A 16,082-nucleotide genomic window follows, 5' to 3' on the forward strand; every position below is an offset into this window, starting at 1 on the left:
CTATTTAACGTTAAAGCCTTATTGTTATTTAACGTTAAAGCCTTATTGTTATTTACCGTTAACACACAGAACCCTCTCTGTACCTATCCCTAACCCCTAAACCCCCCTGGTGGTGCCTAACCCTATCCACCCCCTGGTGGTGCCTAACCCTGAGACCCCCCTGGTGGTGCCTAACCCTAAGACCCCCTGGTGGTGCCTAACCCTAAGACCCCCCCCCAGTGGTGCCTAACCCTAAGACCCCCCTGGTGGTGCCTAACCCTAACCACCCCCCTGGTGGTGCCTAACCTTAAGACCCCCCCAGTGGTGCCTAACCCTAACCTTGACAGTGTTACATTAAATCCATTCCCCGTTTTGCAGTTAAATAACGTCTGCAGTTTAGCTTATGTAGGGTGCTATTGATAAATAACGTTAGTGTGTGCCACTATTGATAAATAACGTTAGTGTGTGCCGTTTTTCTTCTTTTTTCCCTGTGCGCCATTATTATGCAGTACTAACGATAAATAGCGATAAGCGTATCTTTTTAATGCGGCGCCATTTTTATGCATAGGCACTGTGCGCCATTATTCACTGATCCCAAATAATCTATAAATGAATACTGTAAAAATAAGCAATTGTACTCATTATGTTATTTTTACTACAGTTCCTCTTTTAGGCCTGTGTACACAACCAAAGTAGTAGAAAGCAATTGTCACGCAAACAATTTACCGGCGACCAATGACACGTCTTTCTGATGAGGCTGTAAGCACACAATATTGCAAATGACCAATTCATTTAAAAAGTGACATGATGCACTAGAGGCGCACATTCTGTAGAACAATGTCATTTAAATGAGTTACACAGGTGGCCAACTGCCCGAATTTCTGCCCAATAGTCATCAAAGTTGGACCGTCGGATGGATTGGGCAAAATGACAGATATCGGTGGTTTTTCTACGTTGTTTATTGGACGTTTTAAAAGACTTTTGTTGAGTATGTGTACATGGCTTTAGTTAGACCTCATGGCATCAAGAATTAGAGTCGGGGCTACCAGAGCTTTGTGTAGACTTGGAAGAAGACGTAAGGCTTGCAGGGTTCCCACTGTAAGTGCATTTCTAAGCGCTTGTGATTTTAATGGTGCTTGCTAATGTAATGCTAGCTCTATGTTCTCACTGGAGCGATGAAATAAAAAAAAAAATCCACCATAGGATTACATTAGCAAAAGCTTTTCAAATCACTAGCGCTGGAAGTGTGAACCAGTCCTTTATCTGTGAGAAACTATTGCCTATGTAAGTGAAAACTATAAGGTTTGAAAAGTCATGCCTGGCACACTTAGGCTGAGCAAGGATTTGAAATAAAAGTAATCCCTGATTCAACTACAATCTTCCATATTCTCATCAATCTCCATATAGACATGCTCTGTACTGTAATATGTTGTCACTTCAAAACAAGTAAAAATGCATAAAACACAAATGGCCTCTGTGCAGCCATTCCTGTAATATTCACGCTCCTGCACAGTATGCAGGTGGCACCACTGCACTATAAAAAGGTGCAGTGCATGTCAAGAACACTAAATGGCACTCAACGCACATGCCAAGTTGGCCTATTCTTCTAAACAGTGTGTGCAGAGGTGGTAAAAAGGCGTACGTTAAAAAGGGGCGATGGGAAAAAAGGGCGCCGGGTTTTTAACGATAAACATGGATTACGTTTAAAAATGTATTTCGTTTAAAAGTAATGTTTTTAAACGTTATAAATCATAAAATAATGTGTATTAAATCGGCAATTGTAAAAACGTTAATCTTTCGTTTAAATAATGAAACGCATAATAACATTTAAAAAAAAAATTACTAAGTAACCCTCCCTGTACCTACCCCTAACCCCTAGACCCCCCTGTTGATGCCTAAACCTAAGACCCCCCCTGTTGGTGCCTAAGTAACCCTCCCTGTACCTACCCCTAACCCCTAGACCCCCCTGTTAGTGCCTAAACCTAAGACCCCCCTGTTAGTGCCTAAACCTAAGACCCCCCTGTTAGTGCCTAAACCTAAGACCCCCCTGTTAGTGCCTAAACCTAAGACCCCCCTGTTGGTGCCTAAACCTAAGACCCCCCTGTTGGTGCCTAAACCTAAGACCCCCTGTTGGTGCCTAAACCTAAGACCCCCCTGTTGGTGCCTAAACCTAAGACCCCCCTGTTGGTGCCTAAACCTAAGACCCCCCTGTTGGTGCCTAAACCTAAGACCCCCCTGTTATTTTTTTCGTTTAAAAATAATGTTTAAAAAAAAAAAGTAATGTTTTTCGTTTAAAAATAATGTTTAGAAAAAATATTGTACTGGTTTTCGTTTAAAAATAATGTTTAGAAAAAATATTGTACTGGTTTTCGTTTAAAAATAATATTTAAACATGTATAAATCATTAAATAATGTGTAATCATGAGAAACAGTAATAAAACATTAAGTCTCCGGGCGCCGCTTTTAAAACGTTAGTTTTCTCCGGCGCCCTTTTTTCCTACCGGGCGCCCATTAAACGATATTTATTATAGAAGTGAATGGCGGCGCCTGATTTGTCCACTAGCCTCAGGCGCCCGAATTTACTGTTTCCGGTAAAAAGGGGCACTACCAAAGTCACATAGCAATGGTCCCTCCAATCTAAAAGTATACCAATCTCTGCACAGGAAAAAGGGCTAGTTTGCGCCGGTTTTAAAGCAGCCACTGCTCCAATATAGAGGTGGGAGAAGTTGATACAGTAATAAAAAATATGGGCACAAGAAAAGTCGCTCTCTGAATCTTTTCTATTTAACTTTCAGCTGAAAAACAAAACCTTGTCTAACAGTTATTAGTGCAAGCAGGTATCCGGGGTAAACAATATATCAGCCTTTACCCAATCCACCAATGATCAAATGGTCCAGCATACCAGCTGCAGCTGTGTACCAGTCTTTACAAGCTCCTGGAAGAATACGTTTTCCTTCTATTGTCACTTTTATTGTGAAGTAGTATAAAGTTTTATATTGTGGCTTTTCATGGCCACTGTCGATTAAATGCAATGAATAACTTATTATGTGCTTAATGTTTTATAGTAGTCATTTCAAAATCAACTCCAGCATTCTGTGGTGTGGATGCCAAATGGAAGTGTAACCCCCTGGGGTGTGGGGAGAGTTCAGACAAAATCCTCATTATAGGGAAAGCTGCAATGGTTGCATCTCTATTCTGTGGACTCAGAATTACTTATTCTACCACTACGTAACTAGGTAATAATGCATCAAGCTTACTGAGGTGAGCAGCACTACTACTAAAGGCCGCCATCAGAGACTATATCTGAGACATTCATGAAAATGGCACTAGAATTCAAAGATAAATGACTTTATAACAAGCTGAATCAACCTCAGACTGCCCCCGATTAATAATGCAAGTATACCGGTAATTCATTACTTTGCTCCTTGGCAGCACTCTAACAACCACCAGACTGCCCATCTTTTACAAGTGCTTTCCTTCTGGTCATCCACACGAATGACACAATGGATTTTTGCCTCCACGTACTGCTGCCACCTCTTGCCACGCTGCAAATGCCACTCATGTTTGGGTCCACCTGGTCCAGTATTCGGTACTCTGATTTGGCTATCATTAATAAACACCATGCGTAATGCTGGAAAGACACTTAACACCATGAACCCGTACAAGACACTTACAGTGGCTTGCAAAAGTATTCGGCCCCCTTGAAGTTTTCCACATTTTGTCACATTACTGCCACAAACATGAATCAATTTTATTGGAATTCCATGTGAAAGACCAACACAAAGTTGTGTACACGTGAGAAGTGGATCGAAAATCATACATGAATCCAAACATTTTTTTACAAATAAATAACTGCAAAGTGGGGTGTGCATAATTATTCAGCCCCCATGAGTCAATACTTTGTAGAACCACCTTTTGCTGCAATTACAGCTGCCAGTCTTTTAGGGTATGTCTCTACCAGCTTTGCACATCTAGAGACTGAAATCCTTGCCCATTCTTCTTTGCAAAACAGCTCCAGCTCAGTCAGATTAGATGAACAGCGTTTGTGAACAGCAGTTTTCAGATCTTGCCACAGATTTTCGATTGGATTTAGATCTAGACTTTGACTGGGCCATTCTAACACATAGATATGTTTTGTTATAAACCATTCCATTGTTGCCCTGGCTTTATGTTTAGGGCCGTTGTCCTGCTGGAAGGTGAACCTCCGCCCCAGTCTCAAGTCTTTGGCAGACTCCAAGAGGTTTTCTAAGATTTCCCTGTATTTAGCCCCATCCATCTTCCCATCAACTCTGACCAGCTTCCCTGTCCCTGCTGAAGAGAAGCACCCCCAGAGCATGATGCTGCCACCACCATATTTGACAGTGGGGATGGTGTGTTCAGAGTGATGTGCAGTGTTAGTTTTCCGCCACACATAGCGTTTTGCATTTTGGCCGAAAAGTTCTGTTTTGGTCTCATCTGACCAGAGCACCTTCTTCCACATGGTTGCTGTGTTCCCCACATGGCTTGTGGCAAACCGCAAACAGGACTTCTTATGCTTTTCTTTTAACAATGGTTTTCTTCTTGCCACTCTTCCATAATGGCCAGTTTTGTGCCGTGCACGACTACTATTTGTCCTATGGACAGATTCCCCCACCACAGATCTCTTCAGCTCGTCCAGAGTCACCATGGGCCTCTTGACTGCATTTCTGATCAGCGCTCTCCTTGTTCGGCCTGTGAGTTTAGGTGGACGGCCTTGTCTTGGTAGGTTTACAGTTGTGCCATACTCCTTCCATTTCTGAATTATCGTTTGAACAGTGCTCCGTGGGATGTTCAAGGCTTTGGAAATCTTTTTGTAGCCTAAGCCTGCTTTAAATTTCTCAATAACTTTATCCCTAACCTGTCTGGTGTGTTCTTTGGTCTTCACGGTTTTGTTGCTCCCAATATTCTCTTAGACAACCTCTGAGGCCGTCACAGAGGAGCTGTATTTTTACTGACATTAGATTACACACAGGTGCACTCTATTTAGTCATTAGCACTCATCAGGCAATGTCTATGGGCAACTGACTGCACTCAGACCAAAGGGGACTGAATAATTATGCACACCCCACTTTGCAGTTATTGATTTGTAAAAAAATGTTTGAAATCATGTATGATTTTCGTTCCACTTCTCATGTGTACACCACTTTGTGTTGGTCTTTCACGTGGAATTCCAATAAAATTGATTCATGTTTGTGGCAGTTATGTGAAAAATGTGAAAAAACTTCAAGGGGGCTGAATACTTTTGCAAGCCACGGTAGAGGATGACACCACACATGTGCCCAGTGCTATACGCCGGTGAAGAGCAAAAGAGAAGAAAGCAGAAAACTGATGGGCACTGCACGGTGGGCAACACAGGACAAGTAATGTATAAATGCACACACAGGGTGCACATTAATGCACTACTGGGAACAGTGCCAGGGGTTTTAACACGTTTATCCCGATATCACTAGCTGTTACCGCAACCCACCTGATTGAGCACAGCGGTCCAACATCTGGCAGCAAGTCTGATCAATATATGCAACAAATTTTGGCCTGAAATTGGTCACATCTTCAATTGGGCAAGGTCTCGGCAGCACTGATTTTCATCCGATTCAATAATAGTTATCGAATCGGATGGTCAATCGCCTACCGAGAAGGGGATTGCCCGCATTTACTGGATTAGCCACATGCTTATTTCAGGTATGTGGTTCAGACACTACTGCAGCCAAAGAGATCAGCAGGGCTGCCAGGGAACTGGCATTGTTTAAAAGGAAATAAATGTGGCAGCCTCCAAACCCCTTTCAGTTCAGGTGTACTTTAATATCCCGCGACTCAGCGGACAGCAGGCATAGCACACCCACATTCCACCCTTATTGCCAAATGGTGGTGAGTGAATAGTGTACTGGTTAAAGTGGACCCAAATACCCAAATTAAAAATACAAGATTTCAGAAATAAAATCTATTTTCTAATTTATAATAATAAATAGCAGCCTTTTTTCAGCTGCATGATGACAATATAAAATATTTTACATTTATTGGAGGAACCCCTCACTTCCTTTCATATTGCCGGGACAGCATCCGGCAGACTGGTGGAGGAGATCAAAAACAAAACACAGGCTGCTACTGATGATGTCACATAGGAGGTGATCTCAGCTTGTGTGAGATTTCACATAGACGACACCCCTGTGAGGGAGGGTAGCTGATGACAAACACACTCATGATCTAAAACCTTCTACTAAGCTCAGAAGTAATGGCTGTGATCTGTATAACCCTAGTTATGAAAAGAGAAGGGTGAAAAGCATGCACTGAAATGCTCATAGGCTTGAAGGAGTGTTTATTTATGTTTGTATGTGTCACAGTGGTGCAACTAAATATTTTGAATTAAAAAAAAATGTTTGGTTTGGGTCCGTTTTAAGGGCTCTACCTCTGACACAGGAGACCAGGGTTTGAATCTTGGCTCTTCCTGTTCAGTAGGTCAGCAGCTATTCAGTGAGGACACCTTGGGCAAGACTCCCTAACACTGCTACGGCTTATAGAGCGCGCCCTAGAGGCTGCAGCTCTGGCACTCTGAGTCTGCCAGGAGAAAAAGCGCAATATAAATGTTTTGTGTTTGTGAGTTGAACACTCCTTTAATTTATTGAATCTGGACAGTAGTTTAACCATTAAAATCTTCAGTACCACTTCAGGAAATTTTAAAATATCAGAAAAACAATCAACAGCAAACTAATGCATGTTGAGCTTTTCAGACCGCAATGCAAACAAAAGCTGTATAGAACTGTCGGAGATTGGTTTAACTAAAATACTCCATTAAATAACCCGGCAGTGGCCTTATGTCATTTTGCAAGACACTCTCCAGCTCCTAACAAAACATGTCAACCAGACCTGCTGAACGGCTTTGTCATTGCAGACAGAACAGATGTTGATCTAAAGGGAAAGGCTGCCATGGAGATGTAATTGCAACCAATACAGTTGTGTCTGACCAATCAAAACCGATTAGCCAGACGACAGATAGCTAGCGGGACCAGTGCCACTCTGTGTAGACGTGTAACAGCTGTAATGTGCGCCACTGGTTGTAAAACTTTACTCTTCACAATGCAAATTGAACTCGGGGCCGCAAAATGAGGTCCGGTCGGCAGAGGGTCAAAAAGTCGCCAGCTCAGTGAGCGGAGACTATTTATTATTTAAACCGGCAGACAAAAGCGTTTTGTTCCGAGGCAGGTTTGACAGATGCAATTAAAAGAAGCAGCTTTGCAGGACAGGCATAGATTAAACGAAAATGTACCGGCGAAGGAAAAATCTCTGAATGCGCAAGATTTTCAGCTCTTAACCATTATGCATCTATTCAAACTGCCAATAAAGTCATAGAATATTCAAAACCTAAAGATCACAGACTGGACCGCCTGCTACCGGCATCATTAGCTGTAGGCACCATTGACCTGTGTGGGAAAACGGTCCCATGCTGGACTGTCTGTACTGGAAATAAAGGTTTTCCTAAGAGGTATTATATTAATACTTGCCACGCAGCTGATTAAGTAGGCCATTGTGTATAAACCAATTTGCCTTTACAGCAGGCATACACTAAAGTGGACCTGTCACTTTGCATTGGCGTTTTCTGATTAAGGGCTATGTGAAAAAGTGCCTTGATATCACGCTAGTGATCAGTCCCAAAACTGCTCATTTTCATTGGTATAAATCTGTCCTCCTTTGATAGCCCCGTCAATACAAAAAAACAAGGATGGCTATCGATCCAATCAGTAATCAATAATGAAGATGAATTCTGTCGCTCTGTTATCTGAAGCAACTGCACTCACTGTAACCCTCCCTCCCTCCTGGCCAGTGAGGTGCTTCAGTATTGGGCAGGGACTGTTGAAATCAGCTCATCAACAGTATATAAGTAGGTTCTTCTTTCTCATTTTAATATACTGGCTCATGCACACCTGGTAAGCATGTGAATGATATATCTCTATAAACTCCAAAGACACTCCCGGTACATTAGGTAAACTATAATTAAAGGTTAAGATAATGCGGTGAACCTCCCCCCTTCCGCCTCCCCCCTCCCCAGCAAAAAGAAAACAAAAACACTTTGCCTTTTGTGTCTGTCTTCGGCCCCGTTCACACTTGCGTTTTGGCAAATAAACGGACCGGATCCTGATCGGATCCTGACCTGATCCTGATCAGAACCGTACGGTTCCGATCCGGATCCGGTCCGTTTGCATCAGGCATGCATCAGGCTGCCATCCGGATCCGTGGGCAAAAAATAGCGAAATTTAAAAAAAAAATGTTGGGGTCAGCAGAAGGTGCACCTGGTGCACCTATAGAATCAGGTTCCTCCGCTGTAGGCCTCACCTCCACCTCCGACATTCTGCCAAACAGCTCCAGCACGTCTGTCACTGCTGCTCCACTCCAGACATGCTTGGTCCATGTGTCCCCATCCGAAATGGCCACTTGCATACGCATAGGAAGTGGGGTAGAACGTCAGGTTTTTGTAGGCAGTGTGTTCTGTGCCTTCCGTTCCCCATTGGTTTCTGTGTTCCTGATGGTGCTGTCAGGCTCAGGTCCGGCTCCGGTCCGGGTGCGTGGGCCGGAGATCCGGACCCAAAAAATAGCGCATTTTGGAAAAGAGTCCGGAGTCCGGATCTGATCCGGCTCCGTACTGTATGGAACGGACACGTGTGAACGTCCGCATAGCCTTTACATTGCTATGCGGAACGTACGTTCCGTTTGTACAGTATGCGGTCCGGATCAGATCCGGAAAATCCGGATAGCGAACGCTAATGTGAATCGGGCCTTCCTCCCCATTCAACAATGAACAGATTTACCTTGCTGAGCATTCATGTTTATACCAATTACAGAGCGAACAAGACTGACATACAGTTGCTGCATATCCAAAAGCCCTAATGTTTGTAGTAAGCTTAAGCCCATGTAAAAATTAAAAAATTTTAAAACTGGGGTTGCAGGCAAATGTATGAGGCTCTCCTCATGCCCAGCCTCCTCCCTGTTCTCCTCCCTCTCACTCCGTTATGGTGTAATCCTCCCCCCCCTTCCTCCCAAGCTCCCAAGCTACATCCGGGTAAGGAGGGTCGTTGAGCACTGCGCAGGCGCTGCCTGGCGACGTGCGTCCTTGATCGTGCAGCAAGGTGCATTCTGTGCATATGCACTACGACACAGCTTAGTAGTGAGCATGCACAGAGCCCTCCCGGCTGCACACACGATCAAGGATGCGGCCCGGGAGGCAGGCAGCGCTTGTGCAGTGCTTACCAACCCTCCCAACCCAGAAGTAGCTTTGGGGGGGACATTACACCATATTGGAGGTGGACAAAGGAGAACAGAGGAGCGATGGGTGTGAGGAGACCCTCAGACATATGTCTGCTCCTCTCATTTTAAAATGTTTACATGGGCTAAGGTATCCTTTAAGAAATGATAAAACCTCTCAACTACTCAGATTTAAAAAAAAAAAAAAGATCAAAGAACTACTTTTAAAAATCAACAGCATCAGAGATAAGTAATGGCCTTTCGCTACAATTATATCACTGCCACTACTGAGAGATCGTCCATCACAAGATTACGAAAAGGTCAGGTCGGAATCTATATACACATGGGAGATAATGTCACTCCTAGCACTCTTATGACTGCTTCAGGTAACAGATTTCCCCCTGATCCATACACAGATGTTTGACTTTGTGTTGAGTAGCCCATTCTTTCTGAACTATGGAGAGGGGAGAGGGAGAATGAGCAGGAGTTGTTTTATTTCAAATCGCACTGAGAATTTCAACAGTGGTTGGCTTATTATATGACTTGGTGGATTGCTGACAAGGAGACGACCAGCGTTGGGAGACTCCTGTACTTGCATGGGATTGTCTCCTGAAAAACCACAAACAATCACTGCAAACAGCTGAGATCTAGTCTGTGTACATACTGCATTTTTTGGACCATAAGAAGCAACTAGGTTTAGAGATAAAAAAGCAGGGGGAAACGGGTGCCTCTAGCCATTTTGTCACTCCAGGCGAGAAAACCTGTGGTGCCCCCCTGTCCCCATGGCGCCCCCCATGAAAATAATTGTAATGCCAGGAAATAGTTTCACAGGCACAAAGTGGGGCAAGACGCGGCACAATGGGGGACAGATTGAGGCACAAAGGGGGACAAAAGGAGGCACAGGGGGACTGAAGGAGGTACACAGAAGACAGAAGGAGGAACAAAGGGGACAGAAGGATGCACAATGGGGGACAGAAAAAAGCACAAAGGGGGGCAGAAGGATACACAGGGAGACAGTAGGAGGCACAAAGGGGGGCAGAAGTATGCACAAAGGGGGACAGAAGGAAGCACAAAAGAGGGAAAGAAGATGACAGAGGGGGATGTAAGGAGGCACAGGGAGACAGAAAGAGCCACAGGGAGACAGAAGAAAGAACAAAGGGGCACAGAAGGAGGCACAAGGGGACAGAGGAAGGCACAGGGGACAAAGGTGGCATATGGGGACAGAGGTGGAACACGGAGATGGAAGGAAGCACAGAAGGAGGCAGAGTGGTACTGAAGGAGGAACAGGGGGGCAGAGGAAGCACAGGGGGACAAATAAAGGCAAAGGGGACATAAGGAGGCACAGGGGGACAGAAGGAGGCACAAATGGGCACAGAAGGAGGCAGAGGTAGCACAAGGGGACAAATAAAGGCAAAGAGGACTGAAGGAGGTGCATGGAGACAGAAGGGGGCACAAAGGGAGACAGAAGGACAAACGGGGGGTAAGACTGAAGGAGGCACAAGGAGACAGAAGGAGGCACAAAGGTGGAAAGAAGGATGCACAAGGCACAGAAGTGGCAGCTGCCTGCAACTTACACTAAGCAGATGCAGCAGAAGCAAGTAATAGAACCCACAAGGGGTGGGGCTTAGTCCAAGGGTGGAGCTTAATTTGAGGGCGGAGCTTAATCCAGCAACATGGCACCCCCAGGACCAATGGCACTCCAGGCAATGGCCTGTACTGCCTATGCCTAGAGGCTCCCCTGGGGGAAAGAAAAATACTAATTCAGGTGTGTCCACGGTGCAGGGTGTCTTGTAAATCTTTTCCCCCAATTATTAGGTTCCCCTTGCTTCTTTTGTTTCCCCCTTGCATCTTCGTTGTATCTCTCGGATCCCCGTGTCCTCCTCTGTCGTCCCCCCCCCCCCCCCACCCTATCATGTCCTCTCCCTCCCATGTCCCCTTCTTTCCCTGTGTCCTCTCCACCCCCCCCCTTCCTCCAGTGTCCTCCTCTGTACCCCACCTCCCTGTGTGCTCCTCTGTCCTCTTTTGTCATCTTAAAGGAAATGTCAGGCAATTTAAGCTAGGCAAGCTCTACTTATCCGGGGCTTCCTCCAGCCCCTTGCAGCCGATATGTCCCGTGCCGCAGCTCTACTCCCACCCGCCGGCCCAGGGTCCATGCCGGTGCAGAGTCTGGAGTGTTCTCCAGCCCACGTGTGAGTGATTGACAGTGGTGCTCACGCAGGCGTGGTAGAGGACGACCTCGTGAATTCAGCATTTGCACTGGCAGGACCCCGGGCTGAGAGCGGAGCTGCGGCAGGGGACATATCAGCTGCAAGGGGCTGGAGGAAGCCCAGAGTAAGCAGCTTACCTAGCTTAAAATGCCTGACGTTTCCTTGAACTGAACACTTGGGCCATTGGTTTTAGTGTGAATCACTCACCTTCCTTCCTGGAGCAGCAGCTGATCACGTGCAAGTATGGTAGCTGCATGTAGAGAGTCGCCTTCAGACACCCTGCAGCCAATCAGGTGAAGTGTGCTGCTAATCATTGCTGTCTGCTCATTTTTAAGTGGAGCAGATCTTCGAGGACGGGACCATGGCTCTGTCATGGCGGCCAATCACTGCTCTTGCTCAGTAGCAGTGACCTAATAGATGTCAGTGGGTGTCTGACACCGGAGAGGTCATTGCTACTGAGTAAGGGCAAGTGATTAACCATACCTGCACAGCAAAAATCAAATTGACTGATCATCCAACTTCTACCCCTAAATTGGTGAACATACTTCATGAAGTCCGTAGTGGGATACATTACCTCCTTCTGATTGCCCTGATGTTGTTCGTTGACCTTGGGGTCTCTCCAGCTCCCCATACCCAATCCTCTTACCTTCGGAGCCTTCAAGAACTTCCTCCAAGTGGCACAGAGATATTCTGAACTACACATGTGGGAGCTTTAAAGTACACATGTGCAGTGAAAGAAAGCACTCATAGGCGAGCTCTTTTTTTTTTTGCTGTGCATGCGTGGTTTGGACTTGCACAGTTCGCTTGGGAGAACTTCCGGGAAAAGATTAGAAGGATCCTGTCCAATACTTAGAGGACCTGGGCACGGGGAACGGGAGGGACCTCAAGGACAATGTGCAGCATCAGGAGAAAGCAATATAGCCCACTAGGAGCTTCATTCATTATTTTCCTCGGGTCAGGGGTACTTTAAGCTTTATATAATTATATTCAGTGCAAAGCTATGCAGCTTGTCATCCACAACTGCTCCTCTGTATCCCAAACGTTTAAAACTATTTTGATTTTAATCACCAAGATGTCTGAAATTCATTCACTGGATTTATGAGGAACAATCGATTTTTGCCTGATTTGTTAAAACTGATTGACTTATAAGAAAATTATCTCAAGTGTAGCTATCTTGAATATCCACTTTAGGCGAGACATAATCTGTTAGTGAGTGTGCTTGTGCAGTGCAGCACATCAATAGGTATCATGGTAAAACGTGTCCCTGCACTGCAAGAGGAGAGATTTGTCAAAAGCTACTGACTATTTTATATGAAAAAAAAAAAATCCTATATTTCAAATAGGAAAATCACTACAGCCCTTTGGCATCATCTGAACCGGACGCCAATAGTTTGGGGTCCATGAGGTTAAAGTCCACACTCCAACACCTTTTATCATGTTCCTTTTGAGATTCAACGCAAACATCAACGGTTAAGACGGCAAGAACCTAGGGCTTAAAAATAAATGATACAATAGAGCACAAGTCCCCTGCTAGAAGACCATTCTTCATGCAGTGCTAGAATACTTAAAGTTTTAAGAAAAACTACAACAAACAGACTTGATTTCAAAAAGTTTTGTAAACCCTGGATGTAGGCACGGACGCAGAGGCAAGCAGATGCTTTCTGACAGAGCTTCAATACCAAGCTCTGAAAGCACTTGTTTATTGCAGGTCAAGCACCACATCAAAGCCCATTACTGACAGCACCGTGCTCACACTACACTGGTGCATGCCGCAAGAGTGACGCTCCAAGCATACGCAGCACCACATCAAAGCCCATTACTGACAACACCGTGCTCACACTACAGTGGTGCTTACCACAGGAGTGACGCTCCAAGCATACGCAGCACCACATCAAGGCCCATTACTGACAGCACCCTGCTCACACTACACTGGTGCATGCCGCAGGAGTGATGCTCCAAGCATACGCAGCAACACATCAAAGCCCATTACTGACAACACCGTGCTCACACTACAGTGGTGCATGCCGCAGGAGTGACACTTCAAGCACACGCAGTGCCACATCAAAGCCCATTACTGACAGCACCCTGCTCACACTACACTGGTGCATGCCGCAGGAGTGATGCTCCAAGCATACGCAGCACCACATCAAAGCCCATTAGTGACAGCACTGTGCTCACACTACACTGGTGCATTACGCAGGAGTGACACTGCAAACACAAGCAGCAACACATCAAAGCCCATTACTGACAACACAGTGCTCACACTACAGTGGTGCTTACCACAGGAGTGACGCTCCAAGCATACGCAGCACCACATCAAAGCCCATTACTGACAGCACCCTGCTCACACTACACAGGTGCATGCCGCAGGAGTGACGCTGCAAACACACGCAGCAGCACCACATCAAAGCCCATAACTGACAGCACCGTGCTCACACAACACTGGTGCATGCCGCAGGAGTGACGCTCCAAGCATACGCAGCAACACATCAAAGCCCATTACTGACAACACCGTGCTCACACTACACTGGTGCATGCCACAGGAATGATGCTCCAAGCATACGCAGCACCACATCAAAGCCCATTAGTGACAGCACTGTGCTCACACTACACTGGTGCATTACGCAGGAGTGACACTGCAAACACACGCAGCAACACATCAAAGCCCATTACTGACAACACAGTGCTCACACTACAGTGGTGCTTACCACAGGAGTGACGCTCCAAGCATACGCAGCACCACATCAAAGCCCATTACTGACAGCACCCTGCTCACACTACACAGGTGCATGCCGCAGGAGTGACGCTGCAAACACACGCAGCAGCACCACATCAAAGCCCATTACTGACAGCACCGTGCTCACACAACACTGGTGCATGCCGCAGGAGTGACGCTCCAAGCATACGCAGCAACACATCAAAGCCCATTACTGACAACACCGTGCTCACACTACAGTGGTGCTTACCACAGGAGTGACGCTTCAAGCACACGCAGCACCACATCAAAGCCCATTACTGACAGCACTGTGCTCACACTACACTGGAGCATGCCGCAGGAGTGACGCTCCAAGCATACGCAGCAACACATCAAAGCCCATTACTGACAGCACCCAGCTCACACTACACTGGTGCATGCCGCAGGAGTGACGTTCTAAACACAGGCAAAACAGCTCGAGGCGCCAAAAATGCAGCATGTCTACGTCTTGGTGGATCACTGTGGCTGAGCGACGGCCAAAACCATTGTTTTCTCCACTTACCTTAGTCACCACATGATGTCACACTGGTGCGGAATAAATCAAATTGCATTTTTATTTATTTTTTTACAATACTTCTTTATAATTATTTACTCAGTGTTTGCCCACTGTAAAATCTTACTTCACCCTCATTTACATTCTGAAATGTATCGCAGATGGTGACAACTTTACTCCTGTCAGGTGCAGCTCAGCAGAATGTTTGTTTCTGATAATTCCAAAGCCAGTTAAAATAATGCCTGGTCTCCCAGAATGCTCTGGGAGGAGTATCCTCATAGCTAAACAGCCTATGCTAAGCACCACTGAGAGGGCAGAGCTACATGCCGTATATAGCAATATACTCTATACTGTAGACATAGAAAGCATTTCTAATAATGAAACCAGGAAAACTACAGTAAAAGTGGGCATCCTGAATAATTTACTGCAATCTACTATATGCCACTACAGTGCCTCTTGAACTGTGCACGGCAAGTGGTGGCGACATTCTAATTAACTGGCGAAAGGAAACAAATTGATCAATATTCCTTGACTAATTGTAATCAGGTAATATCAATCAGTTGCTGTATTCTGCATACATTTTTTTTTCATCATAAAGTATTTTATTGAGATTTTAAGCATATATAACAATTACAGCTGTAATAAACGCATTGTCAGTATATATCACAGATTTGGTACATTCACATCTTGTCTAATTCAGCACAATTTCAATCAAACATGAGACTGAGAGTCTTGCTAGGCTGTATCAAGTTTTCCAACTAGTCTTCACAGAACCTTATAGGTGACCAGTGGGGTAACTTTCCTATGAGTCTTTACCTAGCGGAACCAGTGGGTCTATATGTACCCTCCGCTAGAGTCTCTTATAGCTTCTATTAAGTCTCTAGAGAACCATATTCGATTTCCTGTTTTATCACCCGCGGAGCTTGAAGTCATGTCTCCAAGTTTTGTTTGTGATATTGTGATGTTGGCTCATGAGAGAATATAACCTGCTCAAAGATACCTATTTGTCTTATAGCTGGAGAGCTTTATATAAAACTTAACTAATCTAATCTAAAAGGAAAAAAAAAAGTAAGTTAATGTTTGTACCTCATATTGGATCATAAGTAGTATGATTAACTTATTAATTAAATGGTAGGTGGACTCTCGGTTAGAGAAAGGAAGCCTATGCATTTAACTGTGGTTATTGCTTCAACCTGGAGATGTGGGGCGAAATTGTTGGGATGTGTCATTTTACCAATCACTAGGGATGGGAAAGTTATTATTGTTGAGACCTAATCTTGCTCGTACTTTAATCTCCATAAGGATATTGAGTTTAGTGATGGCCAGAATTTGAGAGAGGGAGAGTTCCTCAGTGGATTTCCAGTTTGTTGTGATCATATGTAGGGTGCTCACTATTATA

General features: G+C 45.1%; 1 pseudogene; it reads right to left on the bottom strand.

Moving 5' to 3' along the window:
* The window catches only part of LOC137522056 (E3 ubiquitin-protein ligase COP1-like), a 199,341-nt pseudogene that overhangs the window by 136,565 nt on the left and 46,694 nt on the right, over positions 1–16,082 (bottom strand).

Source organism: Hyperolius riggenbachi, chromosome 6 (assembly GCF_040937935.1).
Source record: "Hyperolius riggenbachi isolate aHypRig1 chromosome 6, aHypRig1.pri, whole genome shotgun sequence".
NCBI classification, from domain to species: Eukaryota; Metazoa; Chordata; class Amphibia; order Anura; family Hyperoliidae; genus Hyperolius; species Hyperolius riggenbachi.